Source organism: Pseudophryne corroboree, chromosome 9 (genome assembly GCF_028390025.1).
Source record: "Pseudophryne corroboree isolate aPseCor3 chromosome 9, aPseCor3.hap2, whole genome shotgun sequence".
In the NCBI taxonomy this organism is placed as follows: Eukaryota; Metazoa; Chordata; class Amphibia; order Anura; family Myobatrachidae; genus Pseudophryne; species Pseudophryne corroboree.
The window spans coordinates 289,742,565-289,764,174 of NC_086452.1; the positions used below are offsets into that span (position 1 = coordinate 289,742,565).

The 21,610-nt window shown below is 47.5% G+C and overlaps 1 pseudogene; it reads left to right on the forward strand.

The window, feature by feature from the left end:
- Positions 1 to 13,447: 13,447 nt before the first annotated feature.
- Positions 13,448 to 13,566, forward strand: LOC134964862 (5S ribosomal RNA; annotated as a pseudogene).
- Positions 13,567 to 21,610: the final 8,044 nt, after the last annotated feature.

Here is a 21,610-nt window from a genome sequence, read left to right on the forward strand (position 1 = left end):
CCCGGAAACTGGAGTCAGCCAGCAAAGCTATAGCACTAGCTTGTTCACTCCAGATCAAACTGTTATACTTTTGAATCCACATTTTCTTGTTTTCTTCTGTAGTTTTTTTATCCCCACTACTCCTTCCTGCCACGTTTTATGAGATTGATATGTACAGCTGATGTTTACCCCTCTACCCTTTGAGACAATAATTGCTTCAGAGGTATAATGCTAACTGACATATTATTTACTGTTATGTAATGTATAATAATGATGATAATTTTAATTATCATATAGTGTATAACATATTAATGTATAATTATAATAATGATAATTTAACCCCTTGCTTTAACCATTATAAAACAAACCTCCCAACATGACCCTCTCAAGGAGGGCCGTATGCTCTGCTTCTGGACTTTTCCCTTAAGGCCCATACACACTGGGCGATTTTGACCTCAAAATCATTCATTTTGGCCGTTTTGAATGATTTTGAGGTCAAAGTCTACCAGTGTGTATGGGCTAGTGGCGCCCCCGTATCATCGCCAGCGAGGTGGGCCGTCGGCTGTTTTTTCCAGCATGTTTGAAGATGATGATTGCTTTTCCAGCCATCATTGCTCAGTGTGTACAGCGGCGAGCGATGATGGCTGGAAGAAGAACCATAATCTGTCCGGCGGACCCGCCCTGTACTCACCCCAAGCCCCACCTGCTAGACGCCGCGTCGCGGTCCCGCTTCTACCTCCTGCTCAGTGCTCCCTCCAGACGCAGAGCAGCACGGATCTTCAAAGCAGCGATATCAGTGAGTCGCTGTGTTCCCCTAGGTTATATACATTGTATATACCACTGGCCACCAATGTTTGTTGATTGCTTTTTATTTTAGCCAGTAATATATACATTGCTGGCACAGGCCAGCATTGTATATATTACTGGCACCACTGCCCACCAATGTTTAAATATAATATAAGCATGATATATAAATTGCAAACAGAGGGGGTCATTCCGAGTTGATCGCTCGCTAGCAGTTTTTAGCAATCGTGCAAACGCTAAGCTGCCACCCTCTGGGAGTGTATTTTAGCTTAGCAGAAGTGCGAATGAAAGGATCGCAGAGCGACTACAAACAATAATTGTGCAGTTTTAGAGTAGCTCCAGACCTACTCAGCGCTTGCGATCACTTCAGACCATTCAGTTCCGGATTTGACGTCACAAACATGCCCTGCATTCGCCCAGCCCCGCCTGCGTTTTTTCTGGCACGCCTGTGTTTTTTTTAACACTCCCTGAAAACAGTCAGTTGATACCCTTTCCTGCCAATCACTCTGCATCTGCCATTGCGACTGAAAAGCTTTGCTAGACCTTGTGTAAAAATACATTGGTCGTTGTGAAAGTACGTCACACGTGCGCACTGCGCCGCATACGCATGAGCAGAAGTGCCGCTTTTTCACTTAATCGCTGTGCTGCGAACATTTTTCACCTGCTCCCCTCCCTGCATTGAATAGATGCTGTGCGCGTGCAGGGAGGGACAGTGTCCGAATAGCGGGACTGTCCCGCTGAAATCGGGACAGTTGGGAGGTATGCAGGAGCAGAGCATTCTGTCCCTCCTGGAGAGGGTCATATTGGGAGGTATGATAAATGCTGCATGTACATGAGAACATGATTTATCTCAGCACTGTTACCATAATGCCAGACTTATAATGCTACATTTTAATATTATTATTTTTATTAATAAGGGATACAATAGGGTGAAATGAATACAATATAAAAGGTATGTAAATTGGGGCCTAGGGGTCCATTTATCAAGAATGGTATATGCAATGCAATCTGGGCACAATATTAGTGATTCTAATGGCGGGATGTATTAAAGAGTACCCTTAGGGATGACGTTGTGATGTGCTCTGGGTGATGCCAGGGCTACTGCGCATGCATGATCCCATTGACTGCACATGCATGGAGGCCACTACCAGAGCCTTTCTACCAGCTAACTATGCAAATTGTGATGGGCTACCGCCATCTTCAGATGGTGGTAGCTGCAGCGAAGTCGGTAAATCTGGCAGCATCACAACCCCCATAGAAGCCTACGGAGGTTGCAGCGGTCTGTGGGAATGGATGGATCACTGGAGGTATCGAAGACACCTACTGCAGTCCCTCATTGATGCAATTAGTGGAATACAAATTTTTGCAGTTAACCCCTTAAAACAGGTGTTTTTCAATGATAAATGGGCCCTTTCGTATCAGTCAGGGATTAATTTCTGAGGCCCCAACTTTAATAGTTTCTTAAGCAGCAAGACATTAAATTCAATTTGTTTTACATTATTTCCAATACCATTAATAGAACAGGACATAAAATGCCAAAGCACCTTTTTTAAATCAAGAAATGCAGGGCTATCATCAAAAGTACCTGAGTTCCACCATTGCATTTTGCTCCAAAATTATTTCACATGACATTCACACCTCCCACACTATTAGACAAGTCTTTCGCATGCCCCTTATGCACCCTAATATATCATATGACCCAAAAACAAGAAGAGTATAGATGTTAAAGTACTGTGGGGTAGACGTATGAAGCAGTGAAAAGAGTGGAGAAGTGGTCCAGTGGAGGAGTTCCCATGGCAACCAATCAGCATTGAGATAACATTTATCAACTACAGTCTATAAGATTAAGGGGTCTATTTGCTAGGCCTTGGATGGAGATAAAGTGGCTGGAGATAAAGTACCAGCCAATCAGGTCCTAACTGCCATGTCACAGGCTGTGTTTGAAAAATGACAGTTAGGATCTGGTTGGTTGGTACTTTATCTCTCTTCAAGGCTTCGTAAATAGACCCCTAAGTCTTATAAGATTCATGGTGCCCAATTGTGTCCATACAGAGTAGCAGTTGCAATTTCAGACTCATGCATGGAGAGCTGTTTTGAAAATGTAGTAGGTGCTCCTTGGAGGTGGGTGGGAGATGTTGGGTCACACACAGAGGTGGTCTGTCTTTTGAACATGTTATGGGAATGCCACGGGCATGTCAGTGAAAGTGGTTGCATACACAGATGCTGAACCTCTCATCATACTCGGATAGACAAGCTACACCTACAAGTCAGCACCGAGAATCAAGAGAGGATCCCTCACTTGGCAAGCTGAGGAGCAAAGTTAAGCACCATACCTCCCAACTGTCCCAATTTTCGCGGAACAGTCCCTTTTTTGGGACTGTCCCACCCATGGGCCGCAGTGTCCCGCAGTGGGGGGGCAGTTAGGAGGCTTTGTCACTCGCATGCGCACAGTGTCTATTCACGGGAGTCAGAGGTACTGAGGTCATGCCAGCACAGAGCTCTGGCCATGCCTCCATAGTGATGAAAAACTCCTGTGAAGCCCCCCCCCCATTTACATAGACCATGCCCCTTTTTTGGCCAGGCGTGCCATTGAGTCTCTCCTGGGCATCTGCAAATGTTGGGAGATATGAAGCACTGTGGTGAAGGGCAAGCACAAAGGGTACCACCAATGTTGGCAGAGCTAGGGATGTATGGCCTTTTACTCATTACCACCATAAACCTTCTAGGTTTTGGGCAGTAGGCTCAGTTGGTAGGCCTGAGGACATAGTGGGGGCACCCAAAAATTATTGCCTTGGGAACCTATTTGGTCAGGGCCAGCCATTATTTTTAGTGTGAAAAAGAAGCAAATTGAGTAAAATATTAAGCAAAAAACCACACACAGTGCCTCTTTGTCATATTTTTCACGGCACACCAAATTAAACTTTGCACAATTTGAGAACAGGTTATGTGGACCAGTGGCGTGCGGTGAGGTCAGTGGCTGGGGAGGCACAATCAGCTAACATTCCCCCCCCCCCCATAGAGGGGGCGGAAGCGTAGCCCCCCCCCCCTATTCGTAAAACCAGCACCAGGCAGAACCAGCCGGGGGGGGGGGGGGGGTAATGCCCTCGCAGGGGAGCCACTCGGTATGGGGTCCCCCTGCCATAGCATTACCTACCCCCCCCCCCCCCCCAAGCTAGTCAGCCCAAGGATGGAATTCCTCGGAAGTGGGGACCCCAAAAAATAAACATGGGGTCCCCCTCCCAAGCAATAACCAGCACTGGGCTGATAGCCCAGTGCTATGCCCCGCACCCCTGGTGGCGGTGGGTGCGGGGTTCATTGTTAAAATTGTTCTTTACAGGTGGCCTACAGATCCCAGCAAGCCTGCCCCAGCATGCTGGCACTTGGAGAACCACAAGTGCCAGCATGCCCGGACATAATGGGCCCGCTGGCACCTGTAGTCCACCTCTAAAGAAAATATTAAAATAAAAACACCACACATTCTTAAAAAATAAGTTTTATTGCACAGGGTCTTCACCTGAGGGCGGCGGCCTTTAAGCTCTTTTGCATGGCCGCCGCTTCCCCAGGGCTTCAGGCGTCTCCACCTGGGGGGGCGCCACCTCCCCAGGGCTTCCAGCGTATTCCTCTGACGTCTTCACCTGGGAGGCGGCGGCCTTAAAGCTCTTTTGCATAGCCGCCGCCCATCCAGGACTTCCGGCGTCTTTAACCTTCAGGAGCTCTTCTCCGCTCCTCCTCCGCCGTCGGACTGACAGCTGCTCCCTCGCGCTGACTTATATAAGTCAGCCAGAGGGGGCGGAGCGATGACGCGGCGAGCCGTGATTGGCTCGCGGCGGCCATCTTCAATTTAAAAAATGACGCTGAGGCGCCATTTTTGAAATGGGTTACCGCTCCGCTGCTCAAACTCTGCACCGCCGCCCGCACTCACGCCGCCCGCACCCACGCCGCCAGCACCTCCGCCGCGCCCACAACAGTGATTGACATAGGATCCAGTGACGGATCCGCTGGCCAATCACTGTGGCCCCACTGACAGGGACGTGCTTTCATGGGTTGAAAGCACGTCCCTGTGTGAAAGCGGCACCACTAATGGTGCCTCTTTCCCATTATTTTTCAATGGGCTTTTAATGCCCATTGCTAGGCCCCGCCCATGCCCGCCCCCCGCTCCCCATACCTTTCCCTATCTGACAGGGAGGCACCACGATCGGTGCCGCCCAAACACTTTTACACAGGACTCGGATGATTAGGATAATATAAAGCAAATACTTATGACACAGAATATGTGTCATAAGTATCTTCTTTATAATAAGAATTTACTCACCGGTAATTCTATTTCTCGTAGTCCGTAGTGGATGCTGGGAACTCCGTAAGGACCATGGGGAATAGCGGGCTCCGAAGGAGACTGGGCACTCTACGAAAGAATTAGGACTACCTGGTGTGCACTGGCTCCTCCCTCTATGCCCCTCCTCCAGACCTCAGTTAGGGAAACTGTGCCCGGAAGAGCTGACACAATAAGGAAGGGATTTGGAATCCCGGGTAAGACTCATACCAGCCACACCAATCACACCGTACAACTCGTGATACTATACCCAGTTAACAGTATGAACAACAACTGAGCCTCACGAACAGATGGCTCATAACAATAACCCTTTAGTTAGGCAATAACTATATACAAGTATTGCAGACAATCCGCACATGGGATGGGCGCCCAGCATCCACTACGGACTACGAGAAATAGAATTACCGGTGAGTAAATTCTTATTTTCTCTGACGTCCTAGTGGATGCTGGGAACTCCGTAAGGACCATGGGGATTATACCAAAGCTCCCAAACGGGCGGGAGAGTGCGGATGACTCTGCAGCACCGAATGAGCAAACTCAAGGTCCTCCTCAGCCAGGGTATCAAACTTGTAGAATTTTGCAAATGTGTTTGAACCCGACCAAGTAGCAGCTCGGCAAAGTTGTAAAGCCGAGACCCCTCGGGCAGCCGCCCAAGAAGAGCCCACTTTCCTCGTGGAATGGGCTTTTACAGATTTAGGATGCGGCAGTCCAGCCGCAGAATGTGCAAGTTGAATCGTGCTACAGATCCAGCGAGCAATAGTCTGCTTAGAAGCAGGAGCACCCAGCTTGTTGGGTGCATACAGGATAAATAGCGAGTCAGTTTTCCTGACTCCAGCCATCCTGGAAACATATATTTTCAGGGCCCTGACTACGTCCAGTAACTTGGAATCCTCCAAGTCCCGAGTAGCCGCAGGCACCACAATAGGTTGGTTCACATGAAAAGCTGAAACCACCTTAGGAAGGAATTGGGAACGAGTCCTCAATTCCGCCCTATCCATATGAAAAATCAGATAAGGGCTTTCACATGACAAAGCCGCCAATTCTGATACACGCCTGGCCGACGCCAAGGCCAACAGCATGACCACTTTCCACGTGAGGTATTTTAGCTCCACGGTTTTAAGTGGCTCAAACCAATGCGACTTTAGGAAATCCAACACCACGTTGAGATCCCACGGTGCCACTGGAGGCACAAAAGGGGGATGAATATGCAGCACTCCTTTAACAAAAGTCTGAACTTCAGGCAGTGAAGCCAGTTCTTTTTGGAAGAAAATCGACAGAGCCGAGATCTGGACCTTAATGGAACCCAATTTTAGGCCCATAGTCACTCCTGACTGTAGGAAGTGCAGAAATCGACCAAGCTGAAATTCCTCCATTGGGGCCTTCCTGGCCTCACACCAAGAAACATATTTTCGCCATATGCGGTGATAATGTCTTACGGTCACATCTTTCCTAGCTTTAATCAGCGTAGGAATGACTTCCTCCGGAATGCCCTTTTCTTTTAGGATCCGGTGTTCAACCGCCATGCCGTCAAACGCAGCCGCGGTAAGTCTTGGAACAGACAGGGCCCTTGCTGTAGCAGGTCCTGTCTGAGCGGCAGAGGCCATGGGTCCTCTGAGATCGTTTCTTGAAGTTCTGGGTACCAAGCTCTTCTTGGCCAATCCGGAACCACAAGTATAGTTCTTACTCCTCTCCTTCTTATTATTCTCAGTACCTTGGGTATGAGAGGCAGAGGAGGGAACACATAAACCGACTGGTACACCCACGGTGTCTGGATCAGCACCGGCTGGTGTTGAAGCAGGGGTCTTGCCTGACTTAGGGCATTGTAAATGGCCCTTAGTTCCAGAATATTTATGTGTAGGGATGTCTCCTGACTCGTCCATAGTCCTTGGAAGTTTCTTCCCTGTGTGACTGCCCCCCAACCTCGAAGGCTGGCATCCGTGGTCACCAGGACCCAGTCCTGTATGCCGAATCTGCGGCCCTCTAGAAGATGAGCACTCTGCAGCCACCACAACAGCGACACCCTGGTCCTTGGAGACAGGGTTATCAGCCGATGCATCTGAAGATGCGATCCGGACCACTTGTCCAACAGATCCCACTGAAAGATCCTTGCATGGAACCTTCCGAATGGAATTGCTTCGTAAGAAGCTACCATCTTTCCCAGGACTCGTGTGCAGTGGTGCACCGACACCTGTTTTGGTTTTAGGAGGTCTCTGACTAGAGATGACAACTCCTTGGCCTTCTCCTCCGGGAGAAACACCTTTTTCTGTTCTGTGTCCAGAACCATCCCCAGGAACAGTAGACGCGTTGTAGGAACCAGCTGCGACTTTGGAATATTCAGGATCCAGCCGTGCTGTTGTAGCACTTCCCGAGCTAGTGCTACTCCGATCAACAACTGTTCCCTGGACCTCGCCTTTATAAGGAGATCGTCCAAGTACGGGATAATTATAACTCCCTTTTTTCGAAGGAGTATCATCATTTCGGCCATTACCTTGGTAAATACCCTCGGTGCCGTGGACAGACCAAACGGCAACGTCTGGAATTGGTAATGACAGTCCTGTACCACAAATCTGAGGTACTCCTGTTGAGGAGGGTAAATGGGGACATGCAGGTAAGCATCCTTGATGTCCAGTGATACTATGTAATCCCCTTCGTCCAGGCTTGCACTAACCGCCCTGAGTGACTCCATTTTGAACTTGAACCTTCTTATATAAGTGTTCAAGGATTTCAAATTTAAAATGGGTCTCACCGAACCGTCCGGTTTCGGTACCACAAACATTGTGGAATAGTAACCCCGTCCCTGTTGAAGGAGGGGTACTTTGGTTATCACCTGCTGGGAGTACAGCTTGTGAATCTCCTCCAGCACCGCCTCCCTGTCTGGGGGAGTAGTTGGCAAGGCTGATTTGAGGAAACGGCGAGGGGGAGACGTCTCGAATTCCAGCTTGTACCCCTGAGATACCACTTGTAGAATCCAGGGATCCACCCGTGAGCGAACCCACTGGTCGCTGAAGTTCCGGAGACGGGCCCCCACCGCACCTGGCTCCACCTGTGGAGCCCCAGCGTCATGCGGTGGACTTAGAGGAAGCGGGAGAGGACTTTCGTTCCTGGGAACTTGCTGTTTGGTGCAGCTTTTTCCCCCTACCTCTGCCTTCGGGCAGAAAGGACGCGCCTTTAACCCGCTTGCCTTTCTGGGGCCGAAAGGACTGTACCTGATAATACGGTGCTTTCTTAAGCTGTGAGGGAACATGGGGTAAAAATGTCGACTTCCCAGCCGTCGCTGTGGAAACGAGGTCCGAGAGACCATCCCCAAACAATTCCTCACCCTTGTAAGGCAAAACCTCCATGTGCCTTTTAGAATCTGCATCACCTGTCCACTGCCGAGTCCACAATACTCTCCTGGCAGAAATGGACATTGCATTTATTCTAGATGCCAGTTGGCAAATATCCCTCTGTGCATCTCTCATGTATAAGACTACGTCTTTTATATGCTCTACAGTTAGCAATATAGTGTCCCTGTCAAGGGTATTAATGTTATCAGACAGGGAATCTGACCACGCAGCTGCAGCACTGCACATCCATGCTGAAGCAATAGCCGGTCTCAGTATAATACCTGAGTGTGTATATACAGACTTCAGGATAGCCTCCTGCTTTCTATCCGCAGGCACCTTTAGGGCGGCCGTATCCGGAGACGGTAGTGCCACCTTCTTTGACAAGCGTGTGAGCGCTTTATCCACCCTAGGGGATGTCTCCCAGCGTATCCTATCCTCTGGCGGGAAAGGGTACGCCCTTAGTAACTTTTTGGAAATTACCAGTTTCTTATCGGGGGAAACCCACGCTTCATCGCACACTTCATTTAACTCTTCAGAAGGGGGAAAAACCACAGGTTGCTTTTTCTCCCCAAACATAATACCCTTTTTTGTGGTACCAGGGTTAATGTCAGAAATGTGCAACACATTTTTCATTGCCGTAATCATGTAACGGATGGCCCTATTGGAATGTACACTAGTCTCATCGTCGTCGACACTGGAGTCAGTATCCGTGTCGACATCTCTGTCTGCCATCTGAGGTAGCGGGCGTTTTTGAGCCTCTGATGGCTTTTGAGACGCCTGGGCAGGCACGGACTGAGAAGCCGGCTGTCCCACATCTGCTATGTCATCAAACCTCTTATGTAAGGAGTTGACACTGTCACGTAATTCCTTCCACATATCCATCCACTCAGGTGTCGACCCCACAGGGGGTGACATCACATTTATCGGCACCTGCTTCGCCTCCACATAAGCCTCCTCATCAAACATGTCGACACAGCCGTATCGACACTCCGCACACACACACAGGGAATGCTCTGACTGAGGACAGGACCCCACAAAGTCCTTTGGGGAGACAGAGAGAGAGTATGCCAGCACACACCACAGCGCTATAAATCACAGGGATGTACACTATAATGAGTGATTTAACCCTATAGCAGCTATATGTACATACAGCTAGAGATAAATCTCAAACTGTATATATATCTGGCGCTGAAATGCAATGTATGGTAATAATTTACCAGATGGTGATCAGTAAAAATCGTGACCTTTAGGGCTGCTGAGCAAAACAGCTGGTTAGGCTGAACAACTAATTGAAGTACAAAGAAGGAAGAAATGCTCTGCGCACCAAAAATCACTTGGAATTAATTAATTGATTAATTAAGTGCAGTCTAGCAAGGAGAATGATTAACTCAATGAAGCTTGACCTTTTTTATAAAGAAAAATATTTTATAAAACAGTTAATGACACAGAACAAAGTATATAAGACAAACAGTACATATATATAACAGTATAAAAACCGGAGGTTTTCACCTCTTGCAAGTGTAAACAGAAACACTGTATCTAACTTTTATGAACGTGCTGTTTAAACAGCATACAATGTATCTAAAATGCAGATCAGATATCTTAAGTGAAGGAGGCTCTTTACAGAGAGCAACAATTGATTCTGACACTGGCGTCCCAGTGTGGAATCATATAAAATGTCCACAGATGGCTCCACAATATAAAATTATTAGAAGCAAAGCAAACAGTAATAATTACCCCCGTGCTGATTCCTGAGATGTAATGCAGAGTCCTGTATGCATTTGCACGAGGAGAATGTAAAGATTTGTAGTTGCTGCCACAATGGTAATTAGAGGACAGACTTGCTGGAATACTTATTCTCCGTTGTAATAGCCGTCAGTTGACCATCAGATGATGACATATAGGGAGTTTCCCAGCAAGGGACGTGATCCGTATGGCTATCGGTAACAGCATGAAACGGCAAAGCCGCTGATGGCTGGCGCCGCACTGGTCTCACAGCGGAGATCCGTCTATATCCAGCTGATCGCAGCGGGATTCTGATGTAGAAATGCCGTTAGCAACTGGACTCCCTTTAACCTCACTGCGGAGGTATGATTCCTGTAGGTCACTTGGCTTAGATGTGGACGGAACCGGAGTATCAGGACCGAGATGGTAGGAGCCCGTCTGTGGAGTAACAGATATCCACTGCACTGAACTCGTAGAAAGGGGAGTCCAGTTGCTAATGGCATTTCTACATCAGAATCCCGCTGCGATCAGCTGGATATAGACGGATCTCCGCTGTGAGACCAGTGCGGCGCCAGCCATCAACGGCTTTGCCGTTTCATGCTGTTACCGATAGCCATACGGATCACGTCCCTTGCTGGGAAACTCCCTATATGTCATCATTTGATGGTCAACTGACGGCTATTACAACGGAGAATAAGTATTCCAGCAAGTCTGTCCTCTAATTACCATTGTGGCAGCAACTACAAATCTTTACATTCTCCTCGTGCAAATGCATACAGGACTCTGCATTACATCTCAGGAATCAGCACGGGGGTAATTATTACTGTTTGCTTTGCTTCTAATAATTTTATATTGTGGAGCCATCTGTGGACATTTTATATGATTCCACACTGGGACGCCAGTGTCAGAATCAATTCTTGCTCTCTGTAAAGAGCCTCCTTCACTTAAGATATCTGATCTGCATTTTAGATACATTGTATGCTGTTTAAACAGCACGTTCATAAAAGTTAGATACAGTGTTTCTGTTTACACTTGCAAGAGGTGAAAACCTCCGGTTTTTATACTGTTATATATATGTACTGTTTGTCTTATATACTTTGCTCTGTGTCATTAACTGTTTTATAAAATATTTTTCTTTATAAAAAAGGTCAAGCTTCATTGAGTCAATCATTCTCCTTGCTAGACTGCACTTAATTAATCTATAGCAGCTATATATATAGTATTTGCGCCTAAATTTAGTGCCCCCCCTCTCTTTTTTACCCTATTGAGCCTGGAAACTGCAGGGGAGAGCCTGGGGAGCGTCCTTCCAGCGGAGCTGTGAGAGGAAATGGCGCCAGTGTGCTGAGGGAGATAGCCCCGCCCCCTTCACGGCGGACTTCTCCCGCTTTTTTTATGGATATATGGCAGGGGATTTTACACATATATAGTCTTAATGACTATATTATGTGTATTTTTTGCCAATGTAAGGTAATCTTATTGCAGCCCAGGGCGCCCCCCCCCCCAGCGCCCTGCACCCATCAGTGACCGGAGTGTGAGGTGTGCATGGGGAGCAATGGCGCACAGCTGCAGTGCTGTGCGCTACCTTAATGAAGACCGGAGTCTTCAGCCGCCGATTTCCTGGACGTTCTTCTTGCTTCTGGCTCTGCAAGGGGGACGGCGGCGCGGCTCCGGACGACCGAGGCTGGGCCTGTGTTCGATCCCTCTGGAGCTAATGGTGTCCAGTAGCCTAGAAGCCCAAGCTAGCTGCAAGCAGGTAGGTTCGCTTCTCTCCCCTAAGTCCCTCGTAGCAGTGAGTCTGTTGCCAGCAGATCTCTCTGAAAATAAAAAACCTAAATATACTTTCTTTTCTAGAAGCTCAGGAGAGCCCCTAGTGTGCATCCAGCTCGAGCCGGGCACAGATTCTAACTGAGGTCTGGAGGAGGGGCATAGAGGGAGGAGCCAGTGCACACCAGGTAGTTCTAATTCTTTCTTAGAGTGCCCAGTCTCCTTCGGAGCCCGCTATTCCCCATGGTCCTTACGGAGTTCCCAGCATCCACTAGGACGTCAGAGAAATTATTTTAATCAGTAATGACAGGGGAGGCACTGCCTCCCCTGACTGCACTTCCCTGGCCTGTAGGCAGGGTACTGTCACTTGTAGATGCAGTGAAAAGTTTCCTGGGATTGTGCCAGAATTAGCAGGTCGTCTAGATGTGGGAAAATTCTTAATCCCTGATGACGTAGGCGAGCTCATAAAAAGTAGGTGTGACTCCACACCAGTCTGAATAAATTGGATAGGAAAAAGACCAGCATTCGCTAAATTGTGTGACTTATTAGCCACTATTTATGCAGCTGGTGGTACACCAAAAGTCAATGTACAACTAGTGATACAACAAAGGAGAAAAAAGAAGACTTTTTGTTGGTGCACTCTTAAGGGAAAGACATGTATAGTCTGTATTATTGTTGTGATATAAAACTTCACTTTTATTCAATGCATTTAAAATATAGTCCCCTTAGAAAATTAAAATATACTGATATCAGTATAAAGCTTGTAGGTATATCATTCAATATGACTATTAACCCCTTCCTGACTCCTTTGACTCATGTATCATCTGAGTAATTAATAGGACTGTGTAATGGGTGCTGTGGCATGATTATACATGTGTTTCTTTGTGTGAATAGCCATATGTTGCTTATGCAGTACTCTGTTGGAGAAATGTATCCGATTGATATTGTTATTGTATCTCTACATGACAGCTTCTTACTATCCTAGTAACAAATTAACATCTGGCAACCAGCCTTCTTAACCACTTTGTCCTGGATCTCTCAAGAGCAGAGCTGATAGCAGGCTTCTACCAACCTGTTACCATTTTTATGATTATAGGCTTCTGCCTGTACAGCTCATAGTCTTGTGACTGTAACCAGCTTTTTGGCCACCTCTTGACCAGGCCACATAGCCCTACTTTATCATTTAACTGGTACAACAGCGGTACAGAAATACTGAACGGATTGTCTCTGTCCAAATTAACAAAACACAGCTAAATCAATACAGGCTTAGAAGTGGTCAGAATTGCAATAAGATATCTCCTATTACCTACAAGCCTCGTCTCCCTATATCCATCCCCTTGCCTACCCTTCAGGGACTCTCATTGGTGATTCAGTATACTCTCCACCTACGGCAGTTTTTCAACTGGTAGGCACAGTTTACTGTCTAACACAACAGCAGATCCCACTTTATACCTTCCATATACTTTCTATGAAATCTCATCAATGATTCTGGAGAAAAAAGTTTATTAGGGACTCCTTGACCTACTACCACACCATACTGCATGTGCCCAATCTCGTCCGATCTTGGAAGCTATACAGTATTAGGGCCGAGTCAGTACCAGGCGGGAGACCACCTGGGAATATCCAGTGTAGTAGGTCGGAGCTTTGGAGACACTCCGGTGTAACAATGACAGCAGATTCATCCTGTCACTCTTATCTGTATCCTGTGACTGGCCATCCCTTGTATCATTCTATGTGATACCCCCTTTCGGACAAGGACCATAATCATTAAATAGAATGCTGTAATGCTAGTGCACAGACCATTCAGGTTAAGTAAGCTAACACACGTAGGTGCCACTAGATCATACCATTACCGACTAGTATAGGACTTTAATACAGGATTACTACTCCCACTATCACTGCCGCTCAACTTTATACTGATATTTAACAGTTTATTTTAAATTTTGTCAGGGGACTATGGGGGGTAATTCTGAGTTGATCGCAGCAGGAACTTTGTTAGCAGTTGGGCAAGACCATGTGCACTGCAGGGGAGGCAGATATAACATGTGCAGAGAGAGTTAGATTTGGGTGGGGGGTGTTCAATCTGCAATCTAAATTGCAGGGTAAAAATAAAGCAGACAGTATTTACCCTGCACAGAAACAAAATAATCCACCCAAATCTAACTCTCTCTGCACATGTTATATCTGCCTCCCCTGCAGTGCACATGGTTTTGCCCAACTGCTAACAAAGTTCCTGCTGCAATCAACTCAGAATTACCCCCTATATTTTAGACGTAGGTGTGCTGCCATCGCCACCATAATTTTGTTAACTACCCTTGGAGCTGTGGCAAGCCCAAAGGGTAGAGCCTAAAAGTGAAAATGCTGTTGGAGGATTGCGAACCTGAGATAGCACTGATGAGCAGGTGCTATTGGTACAGGTAGATATGCACCTTGGATGACACCATGAAATCCCTCGGCTCCATAGCCAGGATAACGGTTCGTAATGCTTCCATATGCAAATAGAGGCACCCAAATAGGTTTGTTCAGAGATTGAGAATGGGTCGGTGAGACCCATTTGGTTTCTGAACCAGGAACACCGCTGAAGGAACTGGTATTATCACTCCTGAGTGTAGCAACTTCTGAACTGCCTCTAGTAAAGCCCTGTCCTTTGTTGTCTTTGTTGTACCTGGCGGTGGACTGGTACAAAATAATTGTGTTTTGTTTTTGTTTTTTTTTGGGGGGGGGGGCGTTTTTTGAAGGAAAAAGCGTACCCGTGATACACTGCATCTTGCACCCAGGTATTTGTGGTGGACTGCTGCCAGACCTGTCCAAATTAAAGAAGAAGAAGTCGGACTCCCACCCTAGGATTCCCCGGGTGGAGGCCCGTGCCGTCAGGGAGAAGACTTGTCTTCTGGTTTCGAAGTCGGGCGCCTAGCCTACCAAGCCTGTTTGGCTCTGGACTTGACAGCTTTACTTGTTTGAGACTCTTTGATATATGCCTTTCCTTTTGCTTTACCTTGTGGCAGAAAGGTCCAAAAAGCAGGAAATTTAGGTTTTGATTTTAGATGTCGATGGAAACCCAGTTTTTTTGCGTTTGTTTCAGACATTAGGATATTGTCCAACACTGTTCAAAACAGAATATTTCCAAAGGTAAGGACTCCAATACCTATTTGGATTCCGTATCAGCCTTCCACGAAAGTAGCCATACTGCTCTACGAGCTGCTACTGGGGAAGCTGAAGCTTGAGAAGCTAACTTACCCATGTCTAGGGCTGTTTCTTCCATCTATGCAGCTGCATGCTTATTATTAGCTATATGGGATAACTGTTCTCTCGTTCCATGCATAGAGATATCACTTTCCAGGGCTTCTGCCCAGCCTATTACAGGTTTTGCCACCCATGCTGTGGCGATTACTGGTCTTGTACTTGCCACTGTTAGGGAGAATACCGTCTTAAGAGAACTATCAATCTGTCAATCGTATAATTTAACGATGTTGAAGGCAGAGAGGTAGTGTAGATTTGCGCACCAGTCGCACTATGCGAGCATCTACCTTGGGAGGGACTTCCCTTTTAACATAGTCCACAGGTCGGTGAGGATAGTAAAAAAACAATTTCTTTGGTATTTTAAACTTCTTACTGGGTGTATGCCTCTTGTATAATTTCCGTCAGCTGATCCGTGTTGATAAAATAAGATTTTACTTACCGATAAATCTATTTCTCGTAGTCCGTAGTGGATGCTGGGACTCCGTAAGGACCATGGGGATATAGCGGCTCCGCAGGAGACAGGGCACAATAATAAAAGCTTTAGGATCAGGTGGTGTGCACTGGCTCCTCCCCCTATGACCCTCCTCCAAGCCTCAGTTAGGATACTGTGCCCGGACGAGCGTGCATAATAAGGAAGGATATTGAAACCCGGGTAAGACTCATACCAGCTACACCAATCACACCGTACAACCTGTGATCTGAACCCAGTTAACAGTATGATAACAACGAAGGAGCCTCTGAAAAGACGGCTCACAACAAGAATAACCCGATTTTTGTAACAATAACTATGTACAAGTATTGCAGACAATCCGCACTTGGGATGGGCGCCCAGCATCCACTACGGACTACGAGAAATAGATTTATCGGTAAGTAAAATCTTATTTTCTCTGACGTCCTAGTGGATGCTGGGACTCCGTAAGGACCATGGGGATTATACCAAAGCTCCCAAACGGGCGGGAGAGTGCGGATGACCCTGCAGCACCGAATGAGAGAACTCCATGTCCTCCTCAGCCAGGGTATCAAATTTGTAGAATTTTGCAAACGTGTTTGCCCCTGACCAAGTAACTGCTCGGCAAAGTTGTAAAGCCGAGACCCCTCGGGCAGTCGCCCAAGATGAGCCCCCTTCCTTTTGGAATGGGCTTTTACAGATTTTGGCTGTGGCAGGCCTGCCACAGAATGTATAAACTGAATTGCATTACAAATCCCGCGAGCAATCGTCTGCTTAGAAGCAGGAGCACCCATCTTGTTGGGTGCATACAGGCTAAACAGCGAGTCAGATTTTCTGACTCCAGCCGTCCTGGAAACATATTTTTCAGGGCCCTTACAACGTCAAGTAACTTGGAGTCCTCCAAGTCCCTAGTACCCGCAGGTACCACAATAGGTTGGTTCATGTGAAAAACAGAAAACACCTTAAGGAGAAATTGAGGACGAGTCCTCAATTCTGCCCTGTCAGAATGAAAAATTAAGTAAGGGCTTTATATATGATAAAGCCGCCAATTCTGACACACGCCTGGCTGAAGCCAGGGCTAATAAAATATCTCACATGGAAGGTGACGATGCTAAGTCCACAGTGGTGAGTGGTTCAAACCAATGTGACTTTAGGAAACTCAAAACAACATTGAGATCCCAAGGTGCCACTGGGGCACAAAAGGAGGCTGTATATGCAGTACCCCTTTTACAAACATCTGAACGTCAGGCACTAAAGCCAGTTCTTTCTGGAAGAAATTCGACAGGGCCGAAATTTGAACCTTAATGGACCCTAATTTTAGGCCCATAGACAGTCCTGTTTTCAGGAAATGTAGGAAACGACCCAGTTGGAATTCCTCTGTAGGGGCCTTCTTGGCCTCACACCACGCAACATATCTTCGCCAAATGCGGTGAAAATGTTTTGCGGTTACATCCTTCCTGTCTTCGACCAGGGTAGGGATGACTTCATCTGGATTGCCCTTTCAGGATCCGGCGTTCAACCGCCATGCCGTCAAACGCGGCCGCGGTAAGTCTTGGAACAGACAAGGCCCCTGCTGGAGCAGGTCCTTTCTTAAAGGTAGAGGCCACGGGTCTTCCGTGAACATCTCTTGAAGTTTCGGGTACCAAGTCCTTCTTGGCCAATCCGGAACCACGAGTATCGTTCTTACTCATCTCCCTCTTATGATTCTCAGTACTTTTGGTATGAGAGGCATAGGAGGGAACACATACTCTGACTGGTACACCCACAGTGTTACCAGAGCGTCCACCGCTATTGCCTGAGGGTCCCTTGACCTGGCGCAATATCTGTCTAGTTTTTTGTTCAGGCGGGACGCCATCATGTCCACCTTTGGTTTTTCCCAACGGTTTACAATCATGTGGAAGACTTCCCGATGAAGTCCCCACTCTCCCGGGTGGAGGTCATGCCTGCTGAGGAAGTCTGCTTCCCAGTTTTCCACTCCCGGAATGAACACTGCTGAGAGTGTTATCACATGATTTTTCGCCCAGCGAAGAATCCTTGCAATTTCTGCCATTTCCCTCCTGCTTCTTGTGCCGCCCTGTCTGTTTACGTGGGCGACTGCCGTGATGTTGTCCCACTGGATCAATACCGGCTGACCTTGAAGCAGAGGTCTTGCTAAGCTTAGAGCATTGTAAATTGCCCTTAGCTCCAGTATATTTATGTGGAGAGAAGTCTCCAGACTTGATCACACTCTCTGGAAATTTTTTCCTTGTGTGACTGCTCCCCAGCCACTCAGGCTGGCATCCGTGGTCACCAGGACCCAGTCCTGAATGCCGAATCTGCGGCCCTTTCATAGATGAGCACTCTGCAGCCACCGCAGAAGAAACACCCTTGTCCTTGGAGACAGGGTTATCCGCTGATGCATCTGAAGATGCGATCCGGACCATTTTTCCAGCAGATCCCACGGAAAGGTTCTTGCGTGAAATCTACCGAATGGGATCGCTTTGTAAGAAACCACCACTTTTCACAGGATCCTTGTGCAATGATGCACTGATACTTTTCCTGGTTTTAGGAGGTTCCTGACTAGCTCGGATAACTCCCTGGCTTTCTTCTCCGGGAGAAAACATCCTTTTCTGGACTGTGTCCAGAATCATCCCTAGGAACAGTAGACGTGTCGTCGGAAAAAAACTGCGATTTTGGAATATTTAGAATCCACTCGTGCTGTCGTAGAACTACTTAAGATAGTGCTACTCCGACCTCCAACTGTTCTCTGGACCTTGCCCTTATCAGGAAAGCGTCCATATTTCTTTTAAGAAGAATCATCATTTCGGCCATTACCTTGGTAAAGACCCGGGGTGCCGTGGACAATCCAAACGGCAGCGTCTGAACTGATAGTGACAGTTCTGTACCACGAACATGAGGTACCCTTGGTGAGAAGGGCAAATTTGGACATGTAGGTAAGCGTCCCTGATATCCAGTGACACCATATCGTCCCCTTCTTCCTGGTTCGCTATCACTGCTCTGAGTGACTCCATCTTGATTTGAACGCTTGTATGTAAGTGTTCAAATATTTCAGATCTCACCGAGCCGTCTGGCTTCAGTACCACAATATAGTGTGGAATAATACCCCTTCCCTTGTTGTAGAAGGGGTACTTTGATTATCACCTGCTGGGAATACAGCCTGTGAATTGTTCCCAATACTGCCTCCCTGTCGGAGGGAGACGTTGGTAAAGCAGACTTCAGGAACTTGTGAGGGGGAGACGTCTCGAATTTCCAATGTACACCTGGGATACTACGTGTAGGATCCAGGAGTCCACTTGTGAGTGAGCCCACTGCGTGCTGAAACTCTTGAGATGACCCCCTACCGCACCTGAGTCCGCTTGTACGGCCCCAGCGTCATGCTGCGGACTTGGCAGAAGCTGTGGAGGGCTTCTGTTCCTGGGAATGGGCTGCCTGCTGCAGTCTTCTTCCCTTTCCTCTACCCTGGGCAGATATGACTGGCCCTTTTGCCCGCCTGCCCTTATGGGAACGAAAGGACTGAGACTGAAAAGACTGTGTCCTTTTCTGCTGAGATGTGACTTGGGGTAACAAAAGGTGGATTTTTCAGCTGTTGCCATGGCCACCAGGTCCGATGGACCGCCCCTTTATACGGCAATACTTCCATGTGCCGTCTGGAATCTGCATCACCTGACCACTGTCGTGTCTTCGTCTGGCAGATATGGACATCACATTTACTCTTGATGCCAGAATGCAAATATCCCTCTGCGCATCTCGCATATATAGAAATGCATCCTTAAAATGCTCTATAGTAAATAAAATCTTGTCCCTGTCAAGGGTATCAATATTTTCAGTCAGGAAATCCGACCAAGCCCCCTCAGCGCTGCACATCCAGACTGAGGCGATTGCTTGTCGTAGTATAACACCAGTATGTGTGTATATACTTTTAGGATATTTTTCAGCTTCCTATCAGCTGGCTCCTTGAGGGCTGCCGTATCTGGAGACGGTAACGCCACTTGTTTTTATAAGCGTGTGAGCGCCTTATCCACCCTAAGGTGTGTTTCCCAACTCGCCCTAACTTCTGGCGGGAAAAGGTATACCGCCAATAATTTTCTATCGGAGGAAACCCACATATCATCACACACTTCATTTAATTTATCTGATTCAGGAAAAACTACAGGTAGTTTATTCACACCCTACATAATACCCTTATTTGTGGTACTTGTAGTATCAGAAATATGTAACACCTCCTTCATTGCCCTTAACATGTAACGTGTGGCCCTAAAGGAAAATACGTTTGTTTCTTCACCGTCGACACTGGAGTCCGTGTCTGTGTCGACCGACTGAGGTAAATGGGCGTTTTTACAAGCCCCTGACGGTGTCTGAGACGCCTGGACAGGTACTAATTTGTTTACCGGCCGTCTCATGTCGTCAACCGACCTTGCAGCGTGTTGACATTATCACGTAATTCCTAAATAAGCCATCCATTCCAGTGTCGACTCCCTAGAGAGTGACATCACCAATACAGGCAATTTGCTCCGCCTCCTCACCAACATCGTCCTCCTACATGTCGACACACACGTACCGACACACAGCACACACACAGGGAATGCTCTGATAGAGGACAGGACCCCACTAGCCCTTTGGGGAGACAGAGGGAGAGTTTGCCAGCACACACCAAAAACGCTATAATTATACAGGGACAACCCCTTATACAAGTGTTTTCCCTTATAGCATTTTTATATATGTAATCATATCGCCAAATAAGTGCCCCCCCTCTCTGTTTTAGCCCTGTTTCTGTAGTGCAGTGCAGGGGAGAGCCTGGGAGCCTTCCTCACAGCAGAGCTGAGCAGGAAAATGGCGCCGTGTGCTGAGGAGAATAGGCCCCGCCCCCTTTTCGGCGGGCTCTTCTCCCGGAGTTTGTAAGATCTGGCAGGGGTTAAATACATCCATATAGCCTCAAGGGCTATATGTGATGTATTTTAGCCATAAAAAGGTATTATACATTGCTGCCCAGGGCGCCCCCCCCAGCGCCCTGCACCCTCAGTGACAGTTGGTGACTGTTGGTGAAGTGTGCTGACAACAATGGCGCACAGCTGCAGTGCTGTGCGCTACCTTATGAAGACTGAAAGTCTTCTGCCGCCTGTTTCTGGACCTCTTCAACTTCGGCATCTGCAAGGGGGGTCGGCGGCACGGCTCCGGGACCGGACTCCATGGCTGGGCCTGTGTTCGATCCCTCTGGAGCTAATGGTGTCCAGTAGCCTAAGAAGCAAATCCATCCTGCACGCAGGTGAGTTTACTTCTCTCCCCTAAGTCCCTCGTAGCAGTGAGCCTGTTGCCAGCAGGACTCACTGAAAATAAAAAACCTAACTTAAACTTTTATTCTAAGCAGCTCAGGAGAGCCACCTAGATTGCACCCTTCTCGTCGGGCACAAAAATCTAACTGAGGCTTGGAGGAGGGTCATAGGGGGAGGAGCCAGTGCACACCACCTGATCCTAAAGCTTTTATTATTGTGCCCTGTCTCCTGCGGAGCCGCTATATCCCCATGGTCCTTACGGAGTCCCAGCATCCACTAGGACGTCAGAGAAATTAAGTTTTTACCATTTTTGGACGTTTAAAGATTTGAGCTTTAGCCTTTAGTACAGGCTTTACCACATCTTCCCTTGACAATATAGATTTTACTGCACAAATTAACTCCGGTATATCTACTGAGGTATGGTGTTCCTCTTCTCTTGAGGCAGACTCAGGGAGAGAGGATTCAACTTCATCTGAAGTATTCTCGGATTCTGACAACTGTGTAGCTAGTGAAGGTGGCACCCCCATCTGTCTGGTTTCAAATCCGTGGGCCTGTCTGCCTGTAACAATTGCTGAAAGGAAGCTGAGGTCTGGGCCAAATCTTGGACTGAGTGTGACAGCACATTCATCCATGGGGCCTGTTGCATAAATTCAGAAGGGTTTTGTGGTTACCCCAAACCTGGAGATCTAGCAAGAACCGCTAAGCGATCCGCTATGTTCACTAA